Source organism: Dromiciops gliroides, chromosome 2 (genome assembly GCF_019393635.1).
Source record: "Dromiciops gliroides isolate mDroGli1 chromosome 2, mDroGli1.pri, whole genome shotgun sequence".
Taxonomy (NCBI): Eukaryota; Metazoa; Chordata; class Mammalia; order Microbiotheria; family Microbiotheriidae; genus Dromiciops; species Dromiciops gliroides.
In genome coordinates, this window is record NC_057862.1 from 487,716,144 (window position 1) to 487,743,194 (window position 27,051).

The following is a 27,051-nucleotide window of genomic DNA, read 5'->3' on the forward strand; positions in this document are numbered from 1 at the left end:
CAATTTGCTTAGCTTACTGCAGGTCAGGACTCAAGTTCAAGAGCTCCACCTGCTTCAATTAGATAGAGGCCTGTGCCACCACACCTGGCCATACTGCTTTTATTTTGAAGGGGAAAAAAGAGGAGGATTCTAGAAGATAATAGCAACTTCCAATTTATATGCCAGTTTTCCCATCTCTATAAAATCCTTATGAATCCTTATGAAAATGCAAAAATCAAGGGTCAAGAAGTGATAACACCACTCTACTGTGCTCTTGCTGGAAGATACCTAGATTATTGGGTTCTTCTCTTTAGGAGAGCAAACAGAGGAGGGTAGCTTTGATAGGTAAGAACCTAATGTGAATGTCACAAGGGGAACAACTAAAGGAACTATGGATATTAGCATGAAGACCCAAGCATTTAATCATTAAGCATTTATTAAAGATTTACTTTATGTCAGGCCCCATGCTAAATGATTCAAAAGCAAAAATGAAAAAAGAGTTGGTCAATATTCAACAAGAATATATTAAATACTACCATATGCCACCCACTGTTCACAATGGATTAAAAGAAAAACAGTAAGATAGTCCCTAGTATGAAGGAACCAACTAGAAAAGAGATTTGAATGAGTGGGAATGCTAGCAGTTTTCAAGAATTTTAAGGCCTGCCTCTTAGAAAAGGGACTTGTGCTTCTTCTTGTCTGCATGGAGGATAAATAGATGTAACTGTTAGAAGATACAAAGAAGTAAACCTAGGCTCAATGTGAGAAACACACTTCCTAAAAATTAAAACTCTTTCAAATTAGAATGGGCTGCCTCAACAGGCAGTGGATTTTTTCCATAGCCTTAAAGCAGAGGGTAGAGAAATGCTAGTTGTGTATTCTGAGGAGTTGTTGAGGAGGGGATCCTTTTCAAGTTTCTGTTGGACTAGAGGACCACTAAGATCTCTTCCACCTCTAAATGTCTATGATATTGTGAAGAGAATAGTCAGACTTACCAAAATGTTCTAGAAGATACCTCACTTTTCTGGTGGCTAACAGTATTCTTGCACTGGTATAGATCACAACCCCTGTGGCCAGTGTGAGATGATGGAATAATAGAGATTAACTAGCCTGTATGGAGAGCAGAACAAATAGTGATGGAAACCAGAAATTGTCCTTATTGAAACATGTTTGACCCAGAGTGTATGTGAGTACATACAGGGAAAAAAAAGTTCTTATTGGCTTGATTCCCAAATAACTTCCAGACTTTTCTCCATCACCTTTTCTTGTCTCAATCACAAAGTTGTCCTAGGAATCTCTGCATGTTTATGAGTCTGCCTTTCATTTTCTTACAGAGTAATTTGTACTAAGAGTTCCCATCTTTAAAAAGCTTTCACTCACTGACTGGTTTGCCAAAGCTTGCCTTCCTTGAAATTTAGGGAATAATTCAGGCTTATAGATTCCAAGTCTTATCCAACCTTCTCAATGACACTAAAGCCATGTTTCACCCAATACTCCTCAAGGAGCCAACAACCCTGTTAGGTTTTATTTGAATTGTGTTCAGGTGTCCTGGTCCAGGAACAAAGAGCACAGAGTACATAAATAAAAACAAGTTCAATAAAAACATGAAACTTATGGATTCACTTTCCCAGAGGAGTTATTTGTCTTCCTGGCTTATGCTTTCATTAAGTATATATAGCCCATCAAGATAAGGAAACAGGTTGAACACAAATACAGATTAGCATCTCAAAAGGCTTCTCAGTAATAAGAAAAAAAATGCTAAAGGAGAAATGGCCACTATTCAGAACTTTCAAATAGTGTCAAATAGTAGACTGTTGAAATGTCACCTGATATAATAAGGTAGGATTTTGATAAATTCAACAGGATATTGATATCGGTTTATTAACTTAGAGATTTATAGGTAATTATTGCCAGTAGTAGTGCAGTAGATAAAGTGCTGGACCTGGAGTCAGTAAAATTCATCTTAATGAGTTCACATATGGCATTCTAAGGCCATACTTACTTGCTGTGTGAACTTGGAAAAGCCATTAACCCTGTTTGCCTCAGTTTCCTCATCTGTAAAATTACTTGGAGAAAGAAATGGCAAAGTGTTCCAGTACTTTTGCCAAGAAAATCCCAAATGAGGTGATGGAAAGTCAGACGCAACTTAAATGACTCAACAACAACAGAAATTGCTCTGTTTCTGGTCACTGGAAGCATGCATTCCTGTTCAATACTGTAGTAATTTATTTATACACTAAAAATATTAAATTAAAAAAATATTTAATACTCTCTTCCAAACAAAATGAATGCCTTTCTACTAAAAACTAGACAGATGGTGGATAATTGTGACACCCATTCATTGTTGGAACTATGAACTGATCTATCCATTTTGGGAACCAATCTGGAATTATGTCCAAAGAGTTATTAAACTAGCTATGCCCTTTGACCCAGGAATACCACTACTAGGTCTATTTCCATAGATAATCCTGGAAAAAGGAAAAGAACCTCTATGTTCTAAAATGTTTATAGAAGCTTTCTTTGTGGTAGCAAAGAACTGGAAATTGCAAGAATACCCATTAATTGAGGAATGACTGAATGAGTTGTGGTATATAATTATGATGGAATATAACAATACTATAAGAAATGATGAGCTTGATGATCTTAGAAAAACATGGAAAGACTTGCATGAAATATTTGTTTTTGTTTTTCTGTGTGTGTGTGTGTGTGTGTGTGTGTGTGTGTTTGCGGGGCTATGAGGGTTAAGTGACTTGCCCAGGGTCATACAGCTAGTAAGTATCGAGTATCTGAGTTCAGATTTGAACTCAGGTCTTCCTGAATCCAGGGCCAGTGCCTTATCCACTGTGCCACCTAGCTGGCCCCCTTGCATGAAATATTGAAGAGCAAAATGAGCATACCAGAGAGAATATCAGTATACAGTAACAGCAATATTAAGAATGACTTTGAATGTTATTTTTTTATTTTTATTTTTTTTAGTGAGGCAATTGAGGTTAAGTGACTTGCCCAGGGTCACACAGCTAGTGAGTGTTAAGTGTCTGAGGCCGGATTTGAACTCAGGTACTTCTGACTCCAGGGCTGGTGCTCTATCCACTGTGCCATCTAGCTGCCCCAAATGTTATTTTGACTATTGTATATACCCAAATTAATTCTAAAGGACATATGAAGAAAGACAGTATCTGCCACCAGAGAAGGAACTCATAAATAGAATGTTGTATAGAATAATTTTGCATATATACATACACTTATTTGTGTCTAATGGTAGCCATTTCTAGGGTGGGGTGAGGGGAAAGTAGGAAAAAAAGAAAAAAGAAAGGAAAAGAGGAATTTACATGATAATTTTGTTGTAAATTTGAAAGGAAGAACAAATTATATATAGTAGATTTGTATTTTCATGTACAATCATATTTTTCTTGTACTATGTAATGGAAATACTTGTTTTATTCCATAAATATATATAAATATAATAAAAAATAAAAGGGAAAATAATTTTAAAAGTGGTCCAAAGGTAGTGAGCCAAAGTCTATAGGTCCCCAAAGTTGAAGATAAAGAGAAAGAGCCTGATTAGAATGTTCAGTGAAGTATGGTTTCCCCTCAACAGGAGAAAGTGAGAAATTCAGAGTCAATGTCTGCTAGCTCCCTCACTAATGTTACCATTCTGCATTCTTTGTTATCTCCCAGAGAGGTAGTATCTTGTGACAGTTGGGGCTAGGAGCATCCAGTATTCATAGAACAATTAGAAGCCTAGCTCAACAATGAAGAGTGACCTGCTCCTTTCAGATATTCACACCTGAACAATGACAAGCCACTTATGCTATGTATTCACATACATCCATTCTAATTGCAGCAATGTATAGCCTGAGAGATTCATTGGTCTCAGTATTCTCAATCATTTTTTAAACACTCTTCACAGTATAGCAGAAAAGAGAGGTCCACTATTCTTTCCTCTTCCCACAAGAGGTCCAGATTTTTCAGGAAAGGAAAAAGTCAAAGAGGATGGGTTCTGGTCTTTTGGGAAACCTCATAAATAGGTCCTTCCATGTGCTCCTTATTGTGACAAGAAACAGATCTTTCTTCATTGGGAGATCAGTTATCAAAGGCAGAAATGTGCTTATTTCCCAATGGTCAACATATAGAAATGTGGCCTTATCTAGCTAAAGTAGAATGAACATTAATTTGTAATTGGTATGCCTCAAAAGGACTATTGTAAGTACCAGCACAAACATCTGGTAGCTTTTGTCATTTTCATCCTCCTTCTCTCTACCTCAGGGATAGTAAGCTCCACACTGGTACCACAGGCTTTGCTGGCACACCTCACATATCCTTCTAGGCTGAGCATGAATATATAGCTTTGTTAACCATATCTCTATCTCTATCTCTATCTCTATCTCTATCTCTATCTCTATCTCTATCTCTATCTCTATCTCTATCTCTATCTCTATCTCTATCTCTATCTCTATCTCTATCTCTATCTCTATCTCTATCTCTATTTCTATCTCTATCTCTGTCTCTGTCCTAGCTCTGTCTCTGTCTCTGTCTCTCTGTCTCTGTCTCTGTCCTAGCTCTGTCTCTGTCTCTGTCTCTATCTCTCTCTCTGTCTCTGTCTTTATCTCTATCTCTGTTTCTGTCTCTGTCTCTGTCTCTCACTCTCACTATTTGTTTCTTTATAACCATAGAAAAATTGTTAGAACCTTCTCTACTTCTTCATATTTTGCCCTTATGAAAAGCTGGTTGATTTACCATGGCAATTTGCCTGATAAAATAATCCTTCCTCCTGACTAGGAATTAGGGAGAGAAATGGATGGATTTTTTCTTTCGTATACTTTTTCCCCCTTAGAGATTAGGAAAAAAATAGAATTTCTCTAATTAGACTTTTTCTCTTTAGTCCAAGTGGGTAGAATTAGGATCAGTGACTACAAGTTGGAGACAGACGGCTCACTTTCTAACAATTAGAGTAGTTACATAAATGACTCACAAAATAGTGAGTTGCTCATTAGTAAATCTTTGAGTGAAGCTTATATGATTTGCCTCACAACTCAGCTAAAGCTCCATCTTCTATGTGAAGTTTTTTTTTCCAGTTCTCCCAGTTACAAATGCCTTCTCTACCAACCTTGTATATGATTTTTGTGTTGTGTATGTATCTATCTTTCTGTCTGTCTGTCTCCTCTTAGAATGTAGGCTCTTTTCTTATCCTCAGAATCTCTAGCACCTCACAAAGTGTCTGGCACATATTAGGAATGTAAAAATGATTATGGATTAGTTGATTGATTGACTGGTTGGAGATGTTATAAAGGAAATTCCCATATAGTCATGGCTGGGATAGAAGACCTCTGAATCTCCTTTGAATTCTGAGATCCTATGAAAATGTAATTCCTTCCTTTTTGCCAGCTTCTAGGCTTCCTCACTTTTTTTATCATGCTGTTTTCTGCTCTGTAAGATGACCTGATAGGATATTTCTGAGCTCTAGTTATAACAATATGTTTGTCTGAAAAGAAGAAGGAGGAGGAGGAGGAGAAGGAGAAGAAGAAGAAGGAGAAGAAGGAGGAGAAGAAGAAGGAGAAGGAGGAGAAGGAGAAGAAGGAGAAGAAGAAGGAGGAGAAGAAGAAGAAGAAGAAGAAGAAGAAGAAGAAGAAGAAGAAGAAGAAGAAGAAGAAGGAGAAGAAGGAGAAGAAGAAGAAGAAGAAGAAGAAGAAGAAGGAGAAGGAGAAGAAGGAGAAGAAGAAGGAGAAGAAGGAGAAGAAGGAGAAGAAGGAGAAGAAGGAGAAGAAGGAGAAGAAGAAGGAGAAGAAGAAGAAGAAGGAGAAGAAGAGGAAGAAGAAGAAGAAGAAGAAGAAGAAGAAGAAATGACATGCACTCTGTCAAATAATCTTTGGCCTCTCTTGTGGTTCTATCTCTCTGTATTCAGGGTTTTTGGTTTACTAGATTGGTTTGTCCCTCTTACAGACTGAAAGCTCCATAATCTTACATGAAGATCATGGTCCACAAACATTAACAAGATTGCATTTCAACTTGACATTCAATGATATTTCAGGGATAATTTGGCATCACTTTTCCCAAATCCTGGTGTAGGCAAGTATTCTGTATGTTCAATATGTCTTCTTTCTTCCTGCTATACCAACAGCTAAGTCCATTGATATGGTCAGGCCCAGAACCTTGGGAATTCCATATCATTAATATAATCAGGACCTGAGCTGAAATAATAATAGTAATAAAAATGCATATAGTGCTTTGAGATTTATGAAACTTTTAACATTCATTATCTCATTTGTTCTTTACAATATTCTTGTGTTTGGTGCTATTATTATCTTAATTTTATAGATCAGGAAAATGAGGGCTGAGATAGGTTAAGTTCCTTGCTCAGGGCTACACTGAAACTAAATATTTGAGGAAGGATTAGAACTTAGGCTTTCCTGTGTCCAGGTCTACCACTCTGTTCACTATAGCACTTAGTTGTTTGGAAGCTACTAATGAAGATCAAGCCCAAGACCTCAATAGAGGCAGACCTATTTCCTGTAACTAGTGTGAGACTACAGCTCCGATTAAGCCACCTAATCTTTTCTATGTGGTCCTTCATGCTAATGATATTCTACTCAGACCCATTCCTCTACTCATTGAGTATCCTGATGTCCAATAGCCTATCAAATGCCTAGGCAGAATCCATAGAATCCATGCTACTGGTTGAAATCATTGCAACTCTAAATTTGTTTTTTTACTGTAATAAGCAATGTTCACATCATAGATAAATGGCCTTGAAATCCCAATGTAATGACACAGAGGCATTTTTAGTTCTGAGAACACCAAAGGTGTCCTCTACTCTGATATTTTTTTTTGTACCAAAAGGTTTACAAAAGAGAAAATTTAGAAAATGCCAAAAAGTTAAATAAGGTACAGGGACTGATCTTATAATAATGTTTATCAGTACAGATGATATTATTTATTGGGATTGTAGGAAAGGAGAGAAGGAAGAGATTATATCTGCTATCTGAATTTGACCTTCTATGTGAGTAGGAGCTAAGGGTTAGGAAAGATGGAGACTTCAAATCTTTCATTCACATTCTCCCCCTGGGTGAGTGGAAGCCTTGTTCATTTCATCAATCCCCTCTAGGTAGTTAGGAAAGAGAAGATGATATAAATTTATGTTAACCATATTTCTTCTCCCCAGTTGGATTCCCATGAGAAATATTGACAGCTTAGAAACTAGGCACCAAATGGGTCTCCAAAGGGGGAGGAAAATATGTATGCATGTACAGGAATAAGTATACTTTTTGAGTATGGATTTAAAGACAATACACATGGACCATTAGGGAAATCCTTATTTAAATAGCATACCTAATTATCAACACTAACTTCTATATAATAAATATATAACCCTCAACAATAATCCTAGAATTACAAAGCATTTGATTATTCTTGGAAAGAGAATAACATTGAATTACTCCTTCTAAGTACAGATGGGCATTCCTGGGCATTCATTTTTGTAAACCTTCATATGACAGGAAAGGAGAGGAGAGAATTACAAAGACTGGTTTTTATTATTCATCTCAGCTTTAGATAATGTAAGACTTAGGATAGTAAATAAGGTCAAGAGGTTAGAGTAGAATTCTCCTATACCACCAGAAATAAAAGGAAGAAAAATAGCATCAGAAACACTACTTCATTTGCAGCTATAAGGCAATTGAGAAATCAAAGGATCAGAGCCTCTCCCTTCTTACTCCCAAGGTAGTAGGCAGGAGACAAAGTAAAATAAGAGAAACAACTGGCTCTTATTTCTCCTGCAACTGACAAGCAAGAGAGGAATAGGAAGAAATGTCAATTCCAGAAACACTTTCTTTACTTCTGGTCAAATAAAGTTCCATGCTTCAGTCACATGTCTCTTCACTAATACCTTCCATATTGGAAACTTGGAAACAATGGAGTCATTCTAAGTTTTCATACTGGAAGCTTTTGATAGGGGTAGTAAATCAGGTATTTTGTTTTTGTTTTTTTTGCGGGGCAATGAGGGTTAAGTGACTTACCCAGGGTCACACAGCTAGTTAAGTGTCAAGTGTCTGAGTCTGGATTTGAACTCAGGTCCTCCTGAATCCAGGGCGGGTACTTTATCCACTGCGCTACCTAGCTGCCCCCATAAATCGGTTTTGAAGAAAGAAAATAAGATCCCCTGGTAAGTAAATACAAATTCATCCTTTTCTTCAGGGGCCCTCAGTATTGAACCAAAAGAGTCCTGCTATGTCAATGAAAGGAAGCCATCCCCTTAATCAATGATTCATTCTAGAATATCTCTGTACTGGCAAGAATTTGATAAAGGCCAGACAGATTCTTCAACCTTTCATGTCCTCATTCCAAAAGACAGAAAGTGTCACCTGTTAATTATGGCACTGCAAGAGACTGGAAGAGTCTACTCTCATCTCTAATAGAATGATTATACATATTCCATGTTTTTGTGTTTTTAATGAAAAAGAGAAGCAAAACAATACATCCCCAACCTTCTTGTGCCTGGGCTTCCACAAAGGGAAGATTGTGTACCTCTTGCAGCTATTTCTTCTTACTCTTCACACAATCAGAGAATCACATTTGAGAGCTAGAAGAAACCAGAGCAGAAATTTAGTGCAAAGTACATGTGTTAACTCATTTCCACCCCAAGTTTTCTCCTCATAAAGGTAAATTTGCCCAAGATCTTCAGTCAGTCCTCTTTTTCTAGGTTCTTTAGCCTAATCCCTCCTCCTTTTTTAAAATAAAGATTTTTTTATTTAAAGTTTTGAGTTCCAAATTCTATCCCTCCCTCTCTCCCCTTCCCTGGGGCATTAAGTAGATACAGGTTATACCTGTGCAATTATGTACAATATTACCATATTAGTCATTCTCTATAAGAGGACTCAAATAAATAAATAAAACTCAAATAAAAGAAAAGATAAAAAAGTGAAAAATAGCATGCTTCAGTCTGTGTTCAAACAATATCAGTTCTTTCTTTGGCAGTGGATAGTATGGATCATCATTAGTACTTTGAGATTGTCTTGGATCATGGTATTGCTAAGAATAGCTAAGTGATTCACAGTTCTTCATCAAATGATATTGCTGTCACTGCACAATATTCTCCGGGTTCTGCTTTCTTCACTATATATCAGTTCATATAAGTCTTTCCAGGCCTTTCTGAAATCATTCTGTTTGTCATTTTTTATAGCACAATAATATTCCATTAAAATAATATATCACAGCTCCATTGACCATTCCCCAATTGATGGATATCCATTTGATTTCCAATTCTTAGCCACCAAAAAAAGATCTGCTATAAATATTTTTGGTCTTTTTCTCTTTTTTGGGAATGTCTTTGGAATATAAACATAACTGTGATATTGCTAGATTAAAGTTTGATAGCCCTTTGAGCATAGTCCCAAATTGCTCTCCAGGATTGCTTGAATCAGTTCACAACTCTACCAACAGTTAATTACAGTCCCAGTTTTCCAATATCCCCTCTAATATTCATCATTTTCCTTTTTTTTATATTAGCCACTATAATGGTTGTGAAGTGGTACTTCAAAGTTGTTTTAATTTGAATTTCTCTGATCAGTGATCAATAGTTATTTAGAGCATTTTATCACATGCCTATAGATAGCTTTGATTTCTTTGTCTGAAAACCACCAGTTGATATGCTTTGACCAATTATAAATTGGGAAATTACTTGTATTTTTATAAACTTGACTCAGTTCTCTATCTATTTGAGAAATGAGGCCTTTATCAGAGATACTTGTTGCAAAAATTCTTTTCCAGTTTACTGCTTTCCTTATAATTTTGGTTTCATTGGTTTTGTTTGAGCAAAAGATTTTTAATTTTATATAATCAAAATTATTTTACATTTTATAATGTTCTCTATATGTTCACTGTTCCTACATTCTTCCCCTGTCCATAAATCTGACAGATATACTGTTTGTTCCATGTTCTCTTAATTTGTTTATATCATGTTTTATGTGGAAACCATAAGCCTATTTTGAACATATTTTAGTATACACTGTGAGATGTTATTCTATACCTAATTTCTACCATACCATTTTCTACTTTCCCCAGCAGTTTTTGTCAAATAATGAGTTTTTGTTCCAAAAGTTTGGATTTTTCAGTTTATCATATATTAGATTACTATAGTTATTTATTATACTGTAACTCATACCTATTCCATTTCTGTCTACCACTCTATTTCTTAGCCAGTACCAGATTGTTTTGATAATTACTGCTTTATAATACATTTTGAGATCTGGTACAGCTAGACTATAATCTTTTACATTTTTTTTCATTGATTCCCTTGATATATTTGAGGTTTTGTTCTTCCAGGTGAATTTTGATTTTTTCCCTAGACCTGTAAATAATTGTGATAGTTTAATTGGTATGACACTAAATAAAAATATTAATTTAGGTATGATTTTATATAACCTATATAAAATTGCTTGCTTTCTCAAAGGTGGGGGGAGGGAAGAAGGGAGAGAATTTGGAACTCAAAGTTTTAAAAATAGATGTTAAAATTGTTTTTACATGTAATAGGGGGAAAATAAAATACTAAATAAAGAAAAATAAAAAGATCAATACATTTTTAAAATATTAGATGGGATTATAATTTTTATTATATTGACTCAGTCTACTCATTAGCAATTAATATTTTTCCAGTTGTTACATCTGACTTTATGTGAGATGTGTTTTATAATTGTGTTCATATAATTCATGGGTTTGTCTTGGAAGGTAAACTCCCAAATATTTTAAATTGTCTACAGTTATTTTAAATGGAATTGTTCTTTCTGTCTGTTGCTGCTGGACTTTGTTGGTAATATATAGAAATGTTCATGATTTATATAGGTTTATATTGTATCCTGCAATTTTGCTAAAATTAATAATTTCAAGTTGTTTTTTTAGTTGATTCTGGAGGTTTTCTAAGTATAACACCATATCATCTGTAAAGAGTGATAGTTTCATTTCCTCTTTGCTTATTCCAATTCCTTTAATTTCTTTTTCATCTCTCATTCCTATAGCTAATATTTCTAGTAAAATATTGAATAATAGAGACAATAATGGCATCCTTTCTTCATCCCTTATTGTACTAGAAAGGTTTCTAGCTTATCTCCATTACTGATAATACTCATTGATGGTTTTAGATAAATAATACTTATCATTTTAAGTTAAACTCCATTTATTCCTATGCTCTCCAGTGGGTTTTTGTTGTTGTTGTTGTGTATTGGTGAGGCAATTGGGGTTAAGCGACTTGCCCAGGGTCACACAGCTAGTGAGTGTTAAGTGTCTGAGGCCAGATTTGAATTCAGGTCCTCCTGACTACAGGGCCAGTGCTCTAACCACTGTGTGACCTAGCTGCCCCTCCAAGTGCTTTTTTTTTTTTAATATGAATAGGTACTATATTTTGTCAGAGGCTTTTTTTCTGCATTTATTGAGATAATCATATGATTTATGTTGGTTTTGTTATTGATACAGTCAATTATGCTGATAGTTTTCCTAATATCGAACCAGCCCTGCATTTTTGGTATAAATCCCACCTGGTCATAGTGTATGATCCTTGTGATATATTGCTGTAATCTTTTTCAAGTATTTTATTTAATTTTTTTGAATCAATATTCATTAGAGAAATTGGTCTATACTTTTATTTCTCTGTTTTGGTTCTTCCTGGTTTGGTATCAGCACCATGTTTTTCTCATAAAAGGAATTTGGTAGGACTCCACTTATTTTTTTCAAACAATTTATATAGTATTGGGATTAATTGTTCTTTAAATGATTGGTAGAATTTACTTGTGAATCCATCTAGTCCTGGGAATTTTTTCATAGGAAGTTCATTGATGACTTATTCAATTGCTTTTTTCTAAAATTGGGTTATTTAAATATTTTATTTCTTCTATTAATCTGAGTAATTGATATTTTTGTAAATATTCATCCATTTCATTTAGATTGTCAAATTTATTGGCATGTAATTAGGCAAAATAGCTCCTAACAATTGTCTTAATTTCTTTTTCATTGGTGGTGAGTTCACCCCTTTCATTTTTGATACTAGTCATTTGACATTCTTCTTTACATTTTTTTGATCAAATCAACTAATGGTTTATCTATTTTATTGTTTTTTTTTTCACAAAAAAAGCTTCTAGTTTTATTTATTTGTTTAGTGATTTTTCTTACTTTCAATTTTATTAAACTCTCTTTGATTTTCAGGATTTCCAATTTGGTGCTTAATTGGAGATTTTTAATTTTTTTTAATTTTTAATTTTTAAAATTACATGTCCAATTCATTGATCTGCTTTTTCTCTATTGTACTGATGTAAGAAATTAGAGATATAAATTTCCCCCTAAGTACCACTATGGCCACATTCTATAAATTTTGATAAGTTGTCTCATTGTTGTCATTTTCTTGTTGAATTTTTTTTAAGTGAGGCAATTGGGGTTAAGTGACTTGCCCAGGGTCACACAGCTAGTAAGTGTTAAGTGTCAGGCCAGATTTGAACTTGGGTCCTCCTGACTCCAGGGCCAGTGCTCTATCCACTGTACCACCTAGCTGCCCCATTGTCATTTTCTTTAATGAAATTATTGATTGCTTATATGATTTGTTCTTTCACCCACTTGTTTTTCAGGATTAATTTAATTTTCAATTGATTTTTAATCTCTCTTTCAATTGTCTATTATTGAATGTAAATTTTATTGCAGTATGTTCTGTAAAGGATGTGTTTAATATTTCTGCTTTTCTGCATTTGATTCTGAGGTTTTTATATCCTAATATATTGTCAACTTTTGTTGGTGCAATATATTGCTGAGAATATGGTCTATTCCTTTCTATTACCATTCAATTTACTCTAGAAATATATCATATCTAATTTTTCCAGAATTTAATTCACTTCCTTAATTGATTCCTTGTTTACCTTTTGGTTAGATTTATCCAGTTCTGAGAAAGGAAGGTTAAAATACCCCACTAGGATAGTTTTATTATCTATTTCCTCTTGTAACTCATTCAACTTCTTCAAAAATTTAGATGCTATGCCATTTGGCACATATATGTTAAGTATTAATATAACTTCATTGTCTATGGTACCTGTCAGCAAGATATAATTTTCTTCTTTATAACTTTTAATTAGATCTTTTTTTGCTTTTTCTTTGACTGAAATTATGATTGCTACACCTGTTTTCTTTTTCTTTTGCTTCAGCTGAAGCATAATAGATTCTATTCTAGCCCCTTACTTTTACCCTGTGTGTATCTTTCTGCTTCAAATGTAAACAACATATATTAGGATTTTAGTTTGTAATACATTCTGCTATCTATTAATGTTTAATGGCTGAGCTCATCCCATTCACATTTATAGTTATGATAACTAACTTTGTATTTCCCTCCATGCTATTTTTCACTTGTTTATTCCCCTCTTTCTTATGTCCCACCCTTTCCCTCCTCATGAGTATTTTACTTCTGATCACAATCTTCCCCAATATGTTTTCCCTTTTATCACTCCCCCTTTCTTCCTTTTATCTCAATCTCTTTTTTTACTTCCTTAAAGTATAAGATAGATTTCTATATGCAACTGAGTGTGTTATTCTCTCTTTGAGCCAAATATGATGAGAGTAAATTTTAAATTTTGCCTGCCAACTGCCCCCCACCCTTTTCCCCTCCCTTATAATAGTTCTTTCACACTTCTTTTATGTGGGATAATTCACCTCCATTAGATCTCCCCCTTCCTTATTCTTCTGATGGAATTTCTTTCTCATCCATTTATTTTGTTTGTTTGGTTTTTTTTTTTTTGTAAAACCACATCGTCTGTCTACATATACTCTTTCTAATTGCTCTGATAAGTAATAAAGTTGTTAACTTACAAATATTATCTTACCATATAGAAATATAAACATTTGAAACTTATTGAATTTCTTATGATTTTTCTTTCTTGTTTCTTTTTTACTTTTTAATTTTTTCCTTGAGTTTTGTATTTGGAGGTATTTTTTTTTTAATTTAGCTCAGGCCTTTTATTCAGAAATGCTTAAAAGCCTATTTCATTAAATATCCATTTCCCCCCTGAAAGATTATATTCATTTTTCCTGGGTCAATGATTCTTGGTTGTAAACCTAACTCCTTTGTTTTCCAGTATATCATATTCCAAGCCCTCTGGTTCTTTAATATGGAAGCTGCCAAATGTTGTGTAATCTTGACCAGCTCCATGATAATTAAATTGTTTCATTTTGGCTACTTGTTATACTCTTTCCTTGATCTATGAGTTCTGCAAATTGGCTATGATGTTCCTGGGAGTTTTCATTTTGCAAGTGGTGATTGGTGGATTCTTTCAATTTCTATTTTGCCCTCTGTTTCTAATAAAGCAGGGTACCTTTCTTTGATAATTTTTTGAAGGGTATTATCCAGGCTTTTTTTTTTTTCTTCTGATCATGGCTCTTAGGTAGTCCAATTATTCCTGTTATCTTTCCTAGATCTGTCTTGTAGGTCAGTTGTTTTTCTAATGAGAAATTTAACATTTTCTTCTATTTTTTTTTCCTTTTTTGATTTTGTTTTATCAGATCTTCACGTCTCATAGAGTCATTAGTTTCCATTTGTTCAATTCTAATTTTTAAGGAATTATCTTCTTCAGTGATCTTTTGTTTTTGTTTTTGTTTTTTGTTTTTTGTTTTTTGTTGTTCCTTTGTTTGGTGAGACAATTAGGGTTAAGTGACTTGCCCAGGGTCACAAAGCTATTAAGTGTTAAGTGTCTGAGGGCAGATTTGAATTCAGTTCCTCCTGAATCCAGGGTCAGTGCTCTATCCACTGGGCCACCTAGCTGCCCCTTCAGTGATCTTTTGTACTTCTTTTTCTATTTGAATAATTCTGTATTTTTAGGAGCTATTTTCCTCAGTAAATTTTTTTTATATCTTTTCCCATGCTATTGACTCTTTCTTTTTCATGATTCTGTTGCATTATTCTCATTATTTTCCCCCAATCTTTCTTCTACTTCTGTAATTTGCTTTTTAAAACCCTTCTTAAACTCTTTCAGGAATTTTTATTCATCCTGAGACCAAACTACATTTTTCTTTGAAGTTTCACCTGTAGCTATTTTGGCACAATTGTCCTCTTTTAAGTTTATGCCCTGATCTTCCCTATCACAATAGTAAATATTGTATAGTCAAACTTTTTTGTGTGTTTTGTTTTTCAGTCATTTTTATGCCTTTTTTTGGTGATGTGGTTTTTAATGTGAGAGTTGGACTCAGTCCTGCATTGTCCTGTTTTTGTGCTGGGGATTTGGGTCTTACTGGTAGCTTTCACTGGGCTTCAGGGCTTAGCTGCTTGCTTTCTCTGTAAGGTAAGCTTCCCTTCTGGCTTTTACTGAGTGCTGGACCCTCCCTGTTGGCCTCCACTGGCTGTGCAGTTTAGCTGCTGGCCTGCTATAGGGGTGGGAACTTGCTGTATAGTAACAGAGTCTTTTTGGTGGCTGGCTCTGGTAGAGGTATCTAGTTGTTGGTCTGTTGCTGCTGCTGCTACTCTTGTCCTTGGACCTCATCCTTTTCCCACCCAAGTCTACCTTTCCTGTTTAGTTGATACGCTGCTTTCCTGCTCCTGGAGCAATTCTGAGGTGGTTTTCTAATTGTTTGGAGGGGAAATGTGAAAGGGTTTCAGAGGGTTCCCTCCTCATTCAGCCATCTTAGCACCACCTCCTTTGTTTAAAAGGCTTTCAGCCTCTTTATTCTTTCCAGGAATGAATGCTCAGCAGAACCAAAACTAGTCATTTTGCCACATTGGGAAAATAGCATATATCCTCAACTCAATGTTTTAAGAAAAAAATCAAGTTAAGAAGGGGAGGAGAAATTATAAGGGTCAGAAAAGAAAGCTCTTTGTAAGAACAGGGGGAAAAATCTGGGACTCCAGCTCGCTAAGTCCCTAGAACAATATAGGCCTATATTCTGAAGCATCTGTTGAAGGAATGTGTGAAGATGGGTTTAGGTGCCGAGGTATTCACCTGGAATTTGGACACATGTGATGGCATCACAGAGTAAGGGCAAATATCATTATTGCTTGTTAAGTTAATTTGTTTCTATACTAGTGAAGGAAAGATGTCAGTGCCATCTAAATATGGTTCCCTAGGACAAAAGACCTGGTTGCCTATGGCTCTAATGGTTAGAACTATTGCTATATTGAGAGAAACACACACATGCACATGCATACACACACACACACACACAATCTCTACAGTAAGAAGACCTAAGTTCAGATCCTGACTATGATGTGTGAGAAAATAGTGGGGTTTTGGGGGGCCCCCCACTTGAGGGAGCCTTGCCTGATCTCTTTTAAGGCCAGCCCAGAGTCAGTAGAATTGCAAAAGAAATATAGATTGACCTTCCTGACTACCTAAAGGAAGTCAATTCACCTAGGCCACCCTTAAGTCATGTCAATCAATGGACTGGCCAATTAGCTTGGATCAATGTGTAGTGACCCACCTTTACCTGAGAGAGGATAAAAATCCTTGGGGTGAAGGGGGCCGCTCTTTTCTCTCCCCTGCTCCTTTTGCTGTGCCTCTCCCTATCCTGGGATTTTATACTGGATTAACACTTGGTCAAATTAATAATAAATGCCTAATGCCAAAGATTGATGCTATAGCCTCTAATTTATAAGTAGCAGTTTCTTAAAACCTAGAACAGAGACAGGCACCCCCATATATTTTCAAATGACACAGATGCTTCCTACCTATAATGATGCTGGGAAAGTCACTTAGGCTTGTTTGAACTGTTTTCTAACAGGTAAAATGAAGTCATTAGATAATATAACCTCCAAAGTCCCTTTCAGCTTTAAATCTATAATCCTATGATCCCTTATGCAGGTGCTGTCATAGAATCTCTCCAATGTAGGAGTTCATGGACACATGATGATAGTAATCAAAACAAAGAGTGCCAATTGTGTCAAGTTTCAAAATATGGACCACATAATTCAGTGTTTCTGTCTGTTCCAAGTTACTCTTTAGGAGGTAATAAGGGACTACTGAGACAGTCCACTGAAAAATTATCACTAACTTAAATATGTTTGAACTTTTAAAATTAGCCTAGGGTTAATTGCAAAGTTGTTTTATGTTAAGCCAGGAATGAAATACCACCTTTAGATGATTTTTCTGCCTCTGCATTTGTTTCAGAAATTTGAAGTAAAGGAAATAGTGAATTTCCACAGAAATGAATCAATTAACAGCATTATTGTTTTAGCAGCTCATTTTCATGGGCAATAAAATTTCTCTCTTTTTTTTAATTAGTCAAATTATGAGAAAAACTGAAAGTTCTTATAAGAATCTAAGTTAAAGGGACAAATGAATGAATGAAGAAAATATTTATTAAATATATAGTATATGTCAAATATTTGTGCTAAATTCTGTGGATTCAAATGTGAAAAAAGTCAACATAGTCTCTGCTTCAAAGGGCTTACATTCTAAGTGAGAAGGGACAGAAAGGGGTACTTTAGTTTGGGAAGGCACAGAGATTTCACAACTCTTTTTTTTTGTGAGGCAATTGGAGTTAAGTGACTTGCCCAGGGTCACACAGCTAGTACGTGTCAAGTGTCTGAGGCCAGATTTGAACTCAGGTCCTCCTGAATCCAGGGCTGGTGCTCTATCCACTGCGCCACCTAGCTGTCCCCACAACTGTAATTGGACACTGATCATAAAATCCAGATTCATAATATGCCTTAGAAAGGACCAAAATTAATCCCGTTATATTTTGCATATGAAGAAACTGAGTCCCCAAAAATAGGTTATTCACCAAGGTCACAGTACTAATAAATGAATTGCTATGTCCTACTTCTCTCGCCAATGTTCTTTTCATGGAATAGTCATATGTTGTTAAATATTTAAGGGCATGTTTCATAATGTGCAACCCAATAGTATCTGGAAATTATCATATTCAAAGGCCTGTGAAGGGTTTGGGGCCAGAAACAGAATAAGAACAGAAAGAGGCTCCTTACTGAGGGAAGGTGGGGTGGGCCTCTTAGCAGGCTTACATCTCAATCAGGGGATTTTTAGAGACAATGTGGGAATATCAACAATAATAGTGAGTTAACAGGGGTAAAAAAAATCAAGAAAGACTGCACATATATGTGAAGTGTGGTCTTTTGAGAAGACAAATTGAATAGTGCTTGCCATTTCTTATGGCATTACATCTCTTGGGAAGGTAATGGATATTGTTCTCTAGTCACATATTCTAGTTACTTAATGCATGCATAGGGGCAGCTAGGTGGTGCAGTGGATAAAGCACTGGCCGTGGATTCAGGAGGACCTGAGTTCAAATCCAGTCTCAGACACTTGATACTTACTAGCTATGTGAACCTAGGCAAGTCACTTAACCCTCATTGCCCTGAAAACAAACAAACAAACAAACAAAACTTAATGCATGCATGTGCATACACTTGAGTGTGTGTGTGTGTGTGCACGTGTGTGTGTGTGTGTGCACGTGTGTGTGTGTGAAGGTGGTGGGGCACAGCAGAGGCAGAAAGAAAGACAGAGACAGAGAAATAGAGAGGGGAAGGAAGGGGAAAGGAGGGGAAAAGAGAGGAGGAGAGGAGAGGAGAAGAGAGGAAGAAAGAAAAAAGGGGGAGGGAAATGGAGGAGAGGGAGAGGGAAAAGTAGAGGGACAGGCAGAGCATTGTGTTTTCCTCATAGTTGAGGCAGGACTTATTAGTATGTGCAAATTATATGTAGTATCATAGAATATCATGGGCCAAGCTACTCATTTTATAGAGGAGGAAATTAAGGTCCAGAATGAAGAAATAACTTACCTTAGGTCATATAGGTAGTAAGAAATAAAGCCAAAATGAAAATCCAGATACTGTGGTTCCCCACCCAAGGTTTTTCCCACTATTCCACATTGCCTCTTTTCTTTCAGTGCATGCTAGGAGTTACAGAGCCTGTTCTCTATAGCAAAGGAGGAAACCAGTTCCAAAGGAAGGTACTATTCTCCCTGAGAATACTCCGTATCCATCAAGTGTTTAGTGTTATTTTTCTAGTAGCGATGATGACTTTGTAGTCCTGTTAAAAGTCATTAATGCTATAGCTCAGACACTTACTTGCTGTGTGACTCTGGGAAAATCTCTTAACCCTGTTTGTCTCAGTTCCTCATCTGTGAAATGACCTAGAGAAGGAAATGGCAAACTGCTCCCGTATCTTTCCTGAGACAACCCCAAAAGGGGTCACAAAGAGTTGGTCATGACTAAAAACAACAACAATGCTAAAGCTAAGAATAAGCTGAGCCTGGTGAAGTAAGTTAAGAACAAAAATATATCTATATTTTTTAATCTGCTGGGGAATAGGCCCTTTGCTTGGGGAATATTGGAAAATAATTGACAACTGAGAAACTGCAGAGATGCTCTATTATTTTTTTCTTCTTGCTTTCTCTATCAAAGAGAATAACTTTTTGTGATAGGAACAATATTCTTGCCATGTATGCTGGTCTAGCTTTTCCTACAGTCCTACCTCACTCAGGTTAGGGTAATTCTTCTTCTTTAGTGGTATTAAAGCCTTCCTTGGCTCAGAGGACTAGCTCAGATCATTGAGAGGGCTTTCTTTTGGCCTTTGTATAGAAGGCCATGAATAGATTCAACTTCCTTTCTGAGGAATCTTTGTGTGAACCAGATGTGGAAAAGTAAACTGCCTTCTGTTAACTATTGCATGACCTAAAAAGGTTTCATTTCATTCCAATGGTGGACCTAAACTATCAGGAGCCTACCCAATGTTAGCTGCAGCCCACAACTTTTTATGAGAAATGAAAGAATAAAAATGATACTCAATTGATTTCCAATATAAGTTAGAGAGCTTGATTATCCTTGAGGAATCCAAGTTACCTGTTCCAGATTATTAACATTTTTGAGTTGTTTGTCCTTCATTCTCAAAGACAACCATGACATTGGGGAAGTGATGTCATGACTTGCAATAAATTGGATTTAAGTGAAGCAGGGCTGTGCAAAGTCACCAGCCTCACTCTCTGCTCCTGAGCCATCTGGATCCAGTGGCAAGATATATATCAGGACTGCTGAAGGTGGCCCAGGATTCAGTGGGAAACCTTGACCTTTTAAGCTAAGGCCTTTCATAGGTCTCAGTTTGCCTGAGGCAACACCCATCCAATGGTTAAGCCTAGGTTAGAAAGTAGGAAAAGAAAGACCTCTTTTTCATAGTGAAAAGAAAAAAAATAGATGAAAGGGGGAGGGGAGAAGACCCTCAGGGTTTCTGTCCAAAAGAGATACAATTGCTATTTAGGTCCGCCCTTGAGCCATCAAGAGGCCAAATTGTCACAAAATGAGGACTAGACCGGGGCCTATTTTTGTCTAATCAATGAGGGCCAGAGTTACTTAGGTTTAAGGAATAGGTCCTTAGAACACATTTTGCAGGTAAACTCCCAAAATCTTGTGATATTTCTGCAGACAAATTTGTATTCCTTTTGGCAGAGTGCCTGCAGGTGAGGCATTTTGAGTTATAAAGGAGTGGGCAGATGTGATTGATGAGCCACTGTCGGTGATATTTGAAAGGTAATAGAAAACGGGTAAGGAATCACAAGATTGGAGAAATGCAAAAATTTACCAATATTCAAAAAAAAAAGGAAGATAATAGTCTGCAAACTATAGATTATTGATTTCAATTTTCATTCCAGGAAAAATTCTAGAATATATTAAAAAGATGGTTGAAGAATATCAAAGGAGAGAAGTGGCTTTTGCAGATAACATGACTTCATCAAAAACAAGTCATTCCAGATTAACTTCTACTAATTCCTTTTTGGACAACACTGCTAAAGTAGCTGATGAATGAAATGCTGGGAATATAGTTTATTTAGATTTTTAGCAAAGATTATATACACTCACACATATACACATGCATATGTATGAACATACACAGATATCTATCTGTGTGCATATACATACATATATGTGTGCATATGCATACACATATATTCTTATGGAGATAATAGAGAAATATGGAAAATTATAATACAAACAAGTGATCAGATGGCTGACCTCAAAGAGCAATTGTGATGGTTCAATGTCAACATGATAGTTCTCCAGTATAGCACCCCAGGGATGTCTGCTTGACTTTGTGCTATTTAGCACTTTCATTAATGGCTTGGACAAAGTCATATATGGTCTGGTCCTTAGGTATTCCTCTTTAAAGCATTATACCTCTTGCATGCAAAACAATTAGAACAAAATAGTCTTTTATTTGGGCACTAGAGAAGGTGAACAAGAGGGAAATAAAAGACTTCCCTCAAGATGAGGAGATATCTTAGAGGCATCTTGCTTGTTCAACAGAAGGAAGGTAAAAGCTTTTATAGAGGGCAGATGGTGGAGGGGACAGATGGAGTGACCACCTGACTATGGAAAATTCCTTTAGGGGAGGGGTGGGGAAAAGATTCCTGAGAGTCGAGGAGAATTTTCTTTCGGAATGATAGTCCTGACCTCTGGAGTTATCTCTCTCTCCTAGCTTAACTGACTTTCTGAGGTAGAATTTCATCCACCCTTACTTCTTAGATGTGTCAGTCATGATAGGTAGTTGGCCAGTTTAAACTTTAATAGTCCCTTAATTCCATGATATATCCTAACCCCAAATCACTGGGAAGGGCAGCTGACAATCTGAAAGGATTATGAGTGGCTACAGTACTAAATTGAATTAAATAAGATGAGATTCAGTAGAGATAAATCTTATATTTTGGCTCCAAACAAAAATCAACTTCATCAATGTAAAATGGCTAGTTATCTGTTGTTCCAGGGTGGGGTGGGGGGAGGGATGATATGGAGGTTTTAGAGGACTGGAAGTTCAATATATCTTCAGAATGATATGACTGCCACAAAAGATAATTCAGTCTGGGACCCAGTTAAGAAAGGAATATCTTCTGATAACAAGGAAGTGATAGTACCATTGTATTGTCCTGATCAGATCTCATTGTGTTCAGTTCATAGCATGGTGGTTTAAGAAGTACTTTGATAAATAGGATTGTGTTGAGAGAAGAGCAACTAGTTTGGTGAAAAGCTTGAAAGTCTCATGAGAATCATGGGGATGTTTATACAGAGAAGACTTAGATGCCTATGTTCAAGTATTAGAAGGACTGTTATTTGGATGAAGGATTAAAACTTACTCTTTTTGAACCCCCAAAGCACAAAACCAAGAGCAATGGTTGAGAATTCCAAGAGGCCAGTTAAAGTTGGATATTAGGAGGAAAACAAGACAAAAACAAATTTTCCAACAATTAAAGGTGTCTCAAAGTGGACTAAATGGCTACAAGAGGTGGTGAAATTCCTTGCAGATATTCAAGCAGAGGATTACACAACCACTTGTTCAGTACATTCCGATGGGCATTCCTTGTGTATATCAGATGGATCAGATAGCCACTGAGATGGGTTCCAGTGTGCTCAGATCTGTTTATATAACACTGTGGTAATCTAGTCACATCAGTGTATGTTTCCTTTTGATTAGTAATATACATTTCATGATAATTTGTGGTTAAAGACACATCAAAATTATCTTATCTACTGCAAAATATATGTACCTATGGTTAGCGTAATATTTCAGCAAGTCTTTAACTTATTCAGTTACCTCCACAGCATAAAATGGAGGCTTTTCATATGTAGGTCACTTGTAGAATAACTGTGAGTTCATAAATGAATTAGTATCTTGGTGTGGGAACTCCCTCCAATTATGCACTACTTCACATCTTATATAATCTGTGCAACAGCTCTGTCAGTTAGGCAAAGCAGCTGATTGTGTTCCTGCTTTACAGATATGGAAATGGATCAACAGTGAATTTCAAGAACTAGGTCTCAAACTCCTATCTTTTGACTGTGTACAAGGTTTGTGGGAATAGTTTTAGGTGTCGGACCAGTGATAAGAATTTCTTGCCCATTTTCTAACATTTAAGAGCAAATGTTCTCTAAATGGATAATTATGTTATGAATGTTATTTCCAGAATAATAAAATTTGGAAGCAAGATATAATGCATAACTCATATCTGTTCCATTTGGGTTTGCTGAAGAATGAGTTACTGCAGAGAATGAGATATGTCTGCCTAGAACTCAGATAACATGCAACATAGGAAGTATAAATGCAGCCAAGGTCATCCTTGGTAGTTGGATCCAACTGGGATCCTCAAGATCTGAAGACTTTCTCTTTGACCAACAACCTGATTCATGTTTATACAAGCAGCAGAATTCTTGGGAAGGTAGAAATAGAAGTTTTCAAGAACAGAGAAAAAGCTGTCCTTCTGCTTTCAGTCCTTATCAGTATGGCTATTGAAATATGCTTGAAGATTTATAATGACTAATCAGGGAGGGAACACTTGCCCAGCCTATAAATATTATTTTCTCTATTCCTCTTTGGTCGTTGGGAAATCTCAGAGTAGAAACATAATCAGGACCCTCAGTGGCCTCAAATGTATCCACCTATTATATGAAAACAAACCCAAGATGGGCTGATTCTGTAGTTAAATGAAGGATGATATATGATCTGTAACATTTGGAGGTGGTGGTTAGCTTGGGATGCATGGTCTTTTCAGCTTGGGATAATAATAATATATAATAATAAATATAATAATATTAATATAAATAATAATAATAATAAGGGTCTTGGGAATGACCTTGCCAGAAGTTAATGTTATCTCAAAGTCATGGGATAGGGAAAGGCAAAGTATCTTACAGAAATTAGAAGGAAGGGGGTGGGGGTGTTCCTTGAACTTAGGAAATAAAAATTTATGAGACTAGAGGTAGCTATTCTTCAAATGAAATTATTAATTCAACATGCAATCAAAACGTATTACAATGAAACATACTTCACACAAATGTTGCTTATACTCAGGAAATGAGTATCCCAAATGGGAAGTCACTCTTAGAGTTTTGGTATAAAATAAGTAGCGGTGGTGGTACTTTTCTACAGCTGTTCCATAGTAAAATACCTCAGAAAGGATGGTGGGAAGTTAGATCTGCACATGGCCTTTTGTGCTAATGCAAAAGGAAAGTCATATCAATGATCTGATCCAGTCACCTCAGCCAAGGAAAGCTTTGATAATGCTTTGGTATTACTAGTACTACAACTACTTCAACTACTACCACTTCTGTTGCTGTGGTTATTACTACTATTGCTATTACCATTACTACCAAAAACAGCAACAACAATACCTTGATCCATAACTTAGCCTGAGTTCTACAAATAGATTTTAAAAAATATATATTTGGTGCCTTAAGTCAATCAAATTATCACCCTAAAAATCAACATGTAGCACTCAGGGTTTTAGTATAAATTAGTAGTCACTAACTACTACTACTACTACTACTACTACTACTACTACTACTACTACTACTACTACTACTACTACTACTACTACTACTACTACAAACACTACCACCACCACTAAGCTTTGATCCATCACTTAGCTTCAGTTCTACAAGTAAAAATTTTTATCAGTACTACCTCAAATCAGTAAAATATGATACTAAAAAATAAACAAAGGCCAACCTAATAACCTAATAATAATAGTCTCCCAGTTCTGTGTTCTTTCTGTCACAACACACAACCTCTATAAAAGCAAATCTGTGATAATCAAAATGTTTCCTAGGAAGTTAACTCAGTCTTTTTGTTTGTTTTTGTTAAGATGCAGAGATTAAGCAGTTTATTTCAAGTACAAGTTTGTTGTTGGAATTCAAAAGTAATTTTTATCATTAAAAAAGTAGTGCTATAAACAGTGGTCAGATCTCTGTATCAATCTGAAAAAAAAAGTTTATGTACCTAATCATATACCAAAAATAGTTTATTAATAGGATAGTATCAATTACATTAATTTTATAACTCCAAGTTTCATCTGAGGGAACCAGAAATGAATCTTTTGTATTTGATGACATTAAAAAACAGGACCCTGTAATGAAGAGGCAAAGAGAAAAATGGTTCTAATGACCAATTGATACCTTGTTAAATGCCTGTATTGGTAGCTTTCAAGCCTTTGATTCACATGCCCACCAAGAATTATCATTTTGATATTTATGTAGTTTCAGTGTGTGCTTGTGGGTGTGTTTTTAAAACTATATATATATATATATATATATATATATATATATATATATATATATATATACACTGACTTCTTCTCTTACCTGAACTCTGGTATATCTTCAGCACCACCTACCTAGTAGATCTTTTGAACTGGATATCCTTCAGGCATCTCTAAATCAAGATGGTCAAAACGGAATCATTCTTACCCTTGACCCTCTCTAAACTTTCCTATATCTGTCAAAAATACCATCATTCCAGTCATCTAGGTTTGTTTTCTGTCATCTTCTATTTCTCTCTTTCCTTCCTTCAACAAATCAAATCATTTACGAGATCTTCCGGATTCAAACTCCATAACATCTCTCACATGTACCCTTTCCTTTCCATACACTCTATTCCAGGTCTTCCGAATCTCAAACCTGTATTATTTGAATAGCCACCTTATTGGTCTCTAAGCTTTAAGTCTATCCCCTTCACCAATCCAAACTGCACACAGTTGACAAAATGATATTCCTAGAATACAGGTCTGAACCTGTCATTCCTCTGTTCATTCATCTCCAGGAGATATTTGTTACTTCTAGGATCATATCTTGGCTCCAACCTACTTTTTCCAGCCTGAGTATACAGTGTTTCTCTTCAAAAATATTTCACTCTATCCATAGTTTTTTGCTACCACCCTCCCCCCCTCCATATGATATTTAAACTGTTTCTATGTGGTTTTTTTTTTAAATTGCCTGCATCTGTGCCTGGAATTTTCTATTTCCTTAAATCAGCCTCTTAGAATCTCTAATTTATTTCAAAGCTCATTTCAAGTGTCAACTCCTAAATGATTGCTCCCATGATACACTTAACTGTTAGTGACACCCCCTCCATGATAATTATTTGGTATTTATTTTGTAAATATTTGTCTGACCATATTTTCCCCCCTGAAAAAATGTAACCTTCCGGAGGGTAGGGACTATTACATTTTTTTCTCCTTTGTATCCCCCATGGATAGCATAGTGCCTAACACTGTATGATAGTAGTCACTTAATGGTTACTTTTGGATTAAATGACTATAAGAAGAACATTCAGAAGTCAAGGAAAATCCATGAGGAATCTGATCTCTTGTCTGCTTGCCTCTCCACATAATCCAGTTACTCTGTATAAACAAATATGGATCCAAATTCATACAAAAGGAAAAAAATACTTTTGTAATTACTTAAGCTACATGTCTCCCACCCCTCTGTTATGATATTGGTATTATAGATACTAATGTAAACAATGTTGATTAATATCTAGATTTGAATAGGAGGTCACTTCTGTTTTCTGGACCTCTAGAAATTTGTTGTAAAGGGAGATTTCCATCCTCATATTATTTTGTTTGACTTGACAGTCAGAAATATCCCTCTTCTATTGAGTAAAATGAAACTGTGATGTAAAACCAAGTCTTTTATTTCAAGGTGCTTATGACTGTTTGTTAAACCAGATTGCTACTTTATTAATGAAGCTTGAAATGAAAGTGGAAATATCACCAGTTAACAAGTGTCAGATTCTGTCATCTTTATTAGACTGATGAGACAACACATTCCCCATCTGCCTTGGGAAAAAAATATTTCTGAGAATTGAAATCTGGGGCAGAAAATCATCTATAAGCTTATGGTCTACTTTGAACAGTGTGAAGGAAGAAATTGATGATAATTTAGTCAGTCATACTGATACCTTCTCTCTCTACACAGTGTCAGAGAAAGTTCCCCCTTCAATGGAGAGGATAGAAATCATGTGTATTCACTGAAGTTTCTTTACAACTTGTGTCTGATTTTTTTTTCTGGGGCAATGAGGGTTAAGTGACTTGCCCAGGGTCACATAGTTAGTAAGTGTCAAGTGTCTGAGGCTGGATTTGAACTCAGGTCCTCCTGAATCCAGGGCCAGTGCTTTATCCACTGTGCCACCTAGCTACCCCCTTGTGTCTGATTCTTTCTAATATCTAAGCCATTTAATATTCCTAAAAACAACAACAACAACAAAACATGCTTAGTAATATAATGAAATTTAAAGAATTTGTAATGAAAATTTTGAATGACATTTTATTACCCTTTTCCTCTTTTCCCACCTC

The 27,051-nt window shown here is 35.8% G+C and overlaps 1 protein-coding gene across 1 annotated transcript in view; it reads left to right on the plus strand.

The window, feature by feature from the left end:
* CDH13 (cadherin 13) overlaps window positions 1-27,051 on the plus strand; it is a 1,286,821-nt gene that overhangs the window by 1,203,748 nt on the left and 56,022 nt on the right. The gene's annotated exons all lie outside the window — the stretch shown is intronic.